The sequence below is a fragment of the Pinus tabuliformis genome, chromosome 6, assembly GCF_031772625.1.
Source record: "Pinus tabuliformis cultivar Carrire ecotype Pingquan chromosome 6, CPIR1, whole genome shotgun sequence".
Classification (NCBI taxonomy): Eukaryota; Viridiplantae; Streptophyta; class Pinopsida; order Pinales; family Pinaceae; genus Pinus; species Pinus tabuliformis.
The window spans coordinates 1125907782-1125913750 of NC_142292.1; the positions used below are offsets into that span (position 1 = coordinate 1125907782).

At 44.8% G+C, this 5969-nt stretch overlaps 1 pseudogene; it reads left to right on the forward strand.

The window, feature by feature from the left end:
- Positions 1 to 2228: 2228 nt before the first annotated feature.
- On the forward strand, positions 2229 to 4035 carry LOC149262841 (18S ribosomal RNA; annotated as a pseudogene).
- Positions 4036 to 5969: the final 1934 nt, after the last annotated feature.

Consider the following 5969-nt stretch of genomic DNA (forward strand, 5'->3'; position numbering starts at 1 on the left):
CACATGAGCGGTAATGTTGGCCATGCTTGTAATTGAGTTGTTTTGTCGGGTTTTCCTGAACGATGGCCTTAGGTAATTTGTAGGGTGGCCAATTTTTATCTTCTCTCCATCCCCACTCAGTAGCACATGAGCAGTAATGTTGGCCAAGCTCGTCCCCGTCCCTCTTACCCATCTGACCGATAAAGATGTTAAAAGTTTGCTTGGAACTCCTTTGACCCTTCATTGTTTTGGTCCCAGATGGAAACCCCAAAACTTTGTCATGCTTATGTCGCTATCGTGCCCCTCGGTTGTTGTGAATAGAAAGTTTTGATTGGGATGGGTAGCCATGTGTGGCTCCATTGAAATTGGTTCCATTTATATTGTTCACCTCCTCCCTATTTGGTGGGGAGGTTTTTGCTTTACTTGTGAATGGTGGTTGACTTTTTCCTTGCATCTCACATGCATGGTAGGCTTTTGTGGTTGGAAATGTTAAGTCACACCGTTTATGGGCATTTTTTGTTTCAATTGTGTATGTGCTCATGGTCCAATGGGGTGGAGGCTTGCTAGGTCGATGGTGGGGGCTATCTGGAAGAAGGATTTCGAGGTGGAATGCTTTGACCTCCCTCCTCTTTATGGAGGTGGCCATAGGTGAAAATTATTCATTGTTTAGTGTGGGATGCAGATTTGCCTGATCCCTCCTCATGTTTGGATATGTTCTTGTATTGTGTAGCGAGCCTCTTGATTTCCACTTATTTCCTTCAATTTCCTTCTCATTGTGGTTTCCACAAGTGGTCAGGTGATCGAGGTCCACTGTTTCTGCTATCCAGGTGGACTCCTAGGTGGCCTCAGTGCGGGGCGTGGAGGGTCGGGGGTTAGCATTTCTAAGAGAGGTTGTGGGCTCCATTGTTCTTGTTTTATTTCCTTCTATTTCCTCTGCATTGAGGCTACCACAGGAAATCATGTGATGGAGGTCCATCGTTGCTGCGATCTGGGTGGAATCATAGGTGGCCTCTATGGGGGGAGGGGAGGGTTGGGGGGAATTTCTAAGGGAAGTTGCGGGCTCAGTTTTTCTTGTATTATTTCCTTCCCTTGCCTTTCTGTTGAGGCTTCTGTAGGCGATCATCTGATCGAGGTCCATTGTTGCTGCTGTATGGGTGGACTCCTAGGTGGCATCAGTGTGGGGCAAGGAGGTTTTTATGGCCTCTCTATGATAGGATTTGTGGTTGGTCATCCTCTTTTATTTCCTTCCTTTTCCTTCACATCGAGGCTATTGCAGGCAATAGGGAGATCGAAGTCCATCATTGCTGCTGTCCGGGTGGATTCCTTGGTGGCCTCGGTGCAGGGAAGGTTGGGGGGCATCATTTCTAAGAGAGGTTGTGGGCTCAGTTGGTCTTGTTTTATTTCCTTCCATTTCCTTTGCATTGAGGCTGCCGCCCGTGATCATGCGATCGAGGTCCATTGTTTCTGCTGTCGGGGTGGACTCCTAGGTGGCCTCTGTACTGGGAGGGGAGGGTTGGGGGGCATTTCTAAGGGAGGTTGCGGGCTCGATTTGTCTTGTATTATTTCCTTCTCTTGCCTTTGTGTCAAGGCTACCACAGGCGATCACCCGATCGAGGTCCACTGTTGCTACTATCCAGGTGGACTCCTAGGTGGTATCGGTGCGGGGCGGGGAGGTTTTTACAGCCTCTCTATGATAGTATTTGTGATCATTCATCCTCTTTTTATTTCCTTCCTTTTCCTTCGCATCGATGCTGCTGTAGGAGATTGGGAGATCGAGGTCCATCATTGTTGCTGTTCAGGTGGATTCCTGAGTGGCCTCGATGCAGGGCAAGGAGGGTTGGGGCTCATTTATAATATAGAGGTTGCATGGTTGGTAATTCTCCATTTATTTCCCTTGCATCAAGGCTGCCGCAGGCGATTGGGAGATTCAGGTCCACTGTTACTGTTGTCCAGGTGGACTCTTAGGTGGCCTCTGTGCGGGGCATGGAGGATTTTGGAGGCATTTCTAAGGGAGTGGGTGAGTGATCGATCATCTTCTTGTTGGTTGGGGTGTGGTTGCAAACTCCGGAGTGGCCTTGGTGCGTTGTGTCTCAGTAGGTCTACCCATTTGTTCGTCATGTCCTTGGCATGTTGCGTGTGTAAGGCATAAAATTTTTACATGATATTTTGACATCTCTTTGACTTGATGGGTGTTCAGGTTGGCTCTTGGTAAGAGAGTGCCTGGAATGCCCTTCGAAGTGGGAGGGTGCTACTTGGTTGCTCCTACCAGTAGTCATATGCTTCTCTCAAATATTAAGCCATGCATGTCTAAGTATGAACTAATTAAGACTGTGAAACTGCGGATGGCTCATTAAATTAGTTATAGTTTTTTTTATGATACCATACTACTCAGATAACCATAGTAATTCTAGGGCTAATACGTGCACCAAGTCTCGACTCTATGGAAGGGATGCATTTTTTAGATAAAAGGCCGGCATGGGCTTGCTTTCTTCTCCGGTGAATCATGATAACTTGACAGATCACACAGCCCTTGTGCTAGCGATGCTTCATTCAAATTTCTTCCCTATCAACTTTTGATAGTAGGATAGAGGCCTACCATGGTGGTGACGGGTGACAGAGAATTAGGGTTCAATTCCGGAGAGGGAGCCTGAGAAATGGCTACCACATCCAAGGAAAGCAGCAGGTGTGCAAATTACCCAATCCTGACATGGGGAGGTAGTGATAATAAATAAAAAAACTGGGCTCATTGAATTTGGTAATTGGAATGCATACAATCTAGATCCCTTAACAAGGATCCATTGGAAGGAAATTATGGTGCCAACAGCCGTGGTAATTCCAGCTCCAATAGCGTATATTTAAGTTGTTGTAGTTAAAAATATTGTAGTCAGATCTTGGGTCGTAAAGGTTGGTCCACCTACTCGGTGTGCACCTGCCCTTCCATCCCTTTTGTTAGCAGCATGCTCCTGGCCTTAATTGGCTGGGCCACAACTCTGGCACTATTACATTGAAAAAATTAGAGTGCTCAAAGCAAGCTTATCCTCTGAATACATAGCATGGAATAACGTGATAGGAGTTTGGTCCTATTGTGTTGGCCTTCAAGACCGGAGTAATGATTAATAGGGACTGTCAGGGGCATTCGTATTTCATTGTCAGAGGTGAAATTCTTGGATTCATGAAAGATGGACCACTGCAAAAGCATTTTCCAAGGATGTTTTCATTAATCAAGAATGAAAGTTTGGGGCTTGAAGATGATCAGATACCATCCTAGTCTCAACCATAAACGATGCTGACCATGGATCGACGGATGTTGCTCTAAGGATTCTGCCAGCACCTTTTGAGAAATCAAAGTGTTTGGGTTCTGGGGGGAGTATGGTTGCAGGGCTGAAACTTAAAGGATTTGATGGAAGGTCACCACCATAAGTGGAGCCTGTAGCTTAATTTGACTCAACACGGGGAAACTTACTAGGTACAGACATAGTAAGGATTAATAGGTTGGGAGCTCTTTCTTGATTCTATGGGTGGTGGTGCATGGCAATTCTTAGTTGGTGGAGTGATTTGTTTGGTTAATTCTGATAACAAATGAGACCTCAGCCTGCTAACTAGCTACTTGGAGGTTCCTCTTCACGACCAACTTCTTAGAGGGACTATGGCCATTTAGGCCATGGAAGTTTGAGGCAATAATAGGTCTGTGATTCCCTTATATTTTTTGGGCCGCATGCGCGCTACACTGATGCAACCAATGAGTTTTTCTTCCTGGTTTGAGAGGATCAGGAAATCTTCTCAAATTGTATCATGATGGTGATAGACCATTGCAATTATTGGTCTTCAATGAGGCATTCTTGGTAAGCACATGTCATCAACTTATGTTGACTACATCCCTGCACTTTGTACACGCCACCCATTGCTCTTATCGATTGAATGATCCGGTGAAGTGTTCATATTGCATCGACGATGGTGGTTCAGTCGACGTCATGAGAAGTTCATTAAACCTTATCATTTAGAGGAAGGAGAAGTCGTAACAAGGTTACCATAGGTGAACATGCAGTAGGATCATTGATAGTAGGGGTTTTATTTTTTGGTTTGGGTTGGTTGGGTTTCAATTGCAATGTGGGACTGTGTGGTGTGTCTCTAGGGGAGTGAGTTTGGTGTTTGGTGTGAACACTGTTTGTTGCTTGTCTTAAGGTAACACTTGCATTTCTGTGTGTGTTCTTGCAAGCCATGCTTGTGCTTGTCCCACCCATCCTTTGTTTTTCTATCCCCCAATGTGTTTCTGTAGGGGGTTCAGAAGCTTGTTTCTTGGGGGCCCTTCCGAAAATCTATTCGGCCGAACATGGTTGTTGCAGTTGAGGTGCTTGGGAAATATGATGGATAAATTTAGACTCATTTGTAGTGGCAGTGCTCTGTCTTTTGTTTATTGGAAGGAATTGGCCAAGGGTGCAGGCCTCCATAGTTGGTTCTCTCGAAAAGTTGGTAGTGGTTGATGTGCTGCTTGGGTGAGCTTCTTTGCTGGTGGTTGGGTCGAGGGAGTGGTTGCGCACGCACCCGGTAGCTCAAACCTTCCGTGATGGGAAATTATCAGGGTGGGGTCAGTATGGATGAATAAAAACCAATTCAACCCATTGGGATGGCCACCCTAGTCCTCCTGACCATTCCTCGACATGCCCTCGCACAAGGGTTGGGTGTCCAAGGAATGAAAACCCCCTCCCTCGGTCTGAGCTCCATCGAGATCGCAATTTCTCCCCCCAATGGTCATGAGGGTGGCAATATTATCTTGTTGTTATAGACATTTTTGGGTACTGCAACCCCAAGCATAAATGTCCATAAACTAAGGGCTCCTAAGTCCCTAAAAGTGTTGTTCCAACCCTTAAAAGAACAAGGTCAACTGATTACAGCATCTCCTAGAAGTTTTCCATGAAAAACTGCTCAGAACTGGTCAAAACTTGATCATTTCACTTGCTCCATGGCTAGGGTGTGATGCATCTCACCTTGTACACACGGGAAGTGCATTGCATTTCAAAAATCCCTTCTATGGGGTGTGATGGATGAGAAAAGACAAGTGGCAGAGACAGTTTGCGAGGTGGACGATCATGGAATCTTCCAGAAACTTCTCCTGTGACACTTGCCTCTCAGAATCTCCCAAGGATGAGTAAGAGATCAATGAGATCTCCAAGTGGAATCAAGAACTATCAGAGAGAAGACACTAATCAAAAACCTAGAGCTGACGCACACCTTTGCAAATATCTGTATATAGATCTCTCATCCCAGAGATCCGGAGGTTGGAGGCTAGAATTTTGCATCTTGTAAGGAATTGTTGTTCATTTCTTGAGGCAACATCATAGCGTTGGGTGATCTAAGCTTTGTATGAGGTGAAGAAGGGCTTACTTGCTTAGAGGATGATGTTGGGTCAGAACAACTGGTTGTAACTCTCTTGTCTCATTCTTGATTATCAATAAATCTATTCAAGTTTTCCTGCATACTCTTGTGTCATTTAGGTTTCATGCATTTGTATGGTCAATTTACATATGATCCTAGATTGTTTATGATAATAGATCCATGTTCTTGTATAGTGTTATGTTGCTTTGATTCTACAGGTACTCTGTGAAGATGGGTATATAAGGAAGCGAGTAGCAAAGGACTATCAGAAAAGAGAGGAATCAAGCAAGGAACCAAGTGCAAGACAGAGGTTGGTCTCCTTTATCCTTCTCTCATCTATCTTTCATAAAGGAAAAAGAAAGTAGTTTTACTTTTATTGTTTCTAAGGTAGCTACCACACCTTAGTGGGATTAGCAGTTCTTCATAGACACTTTTCCCTGTAACAAAATGGCGACTCCACTGGGGAGCGACTAGGTTGTTTGTTTATCTACATTTGTTTACTTTATAAACTTACAGATGGAGCCTGAAGTTGAGCCAGGTAGCTTTCGAACTGCATTTTCTATGCAAATGCAAAGTAGATAAATGTCGCTTCAGTCAATCTCTGGGTTTTGTTTATG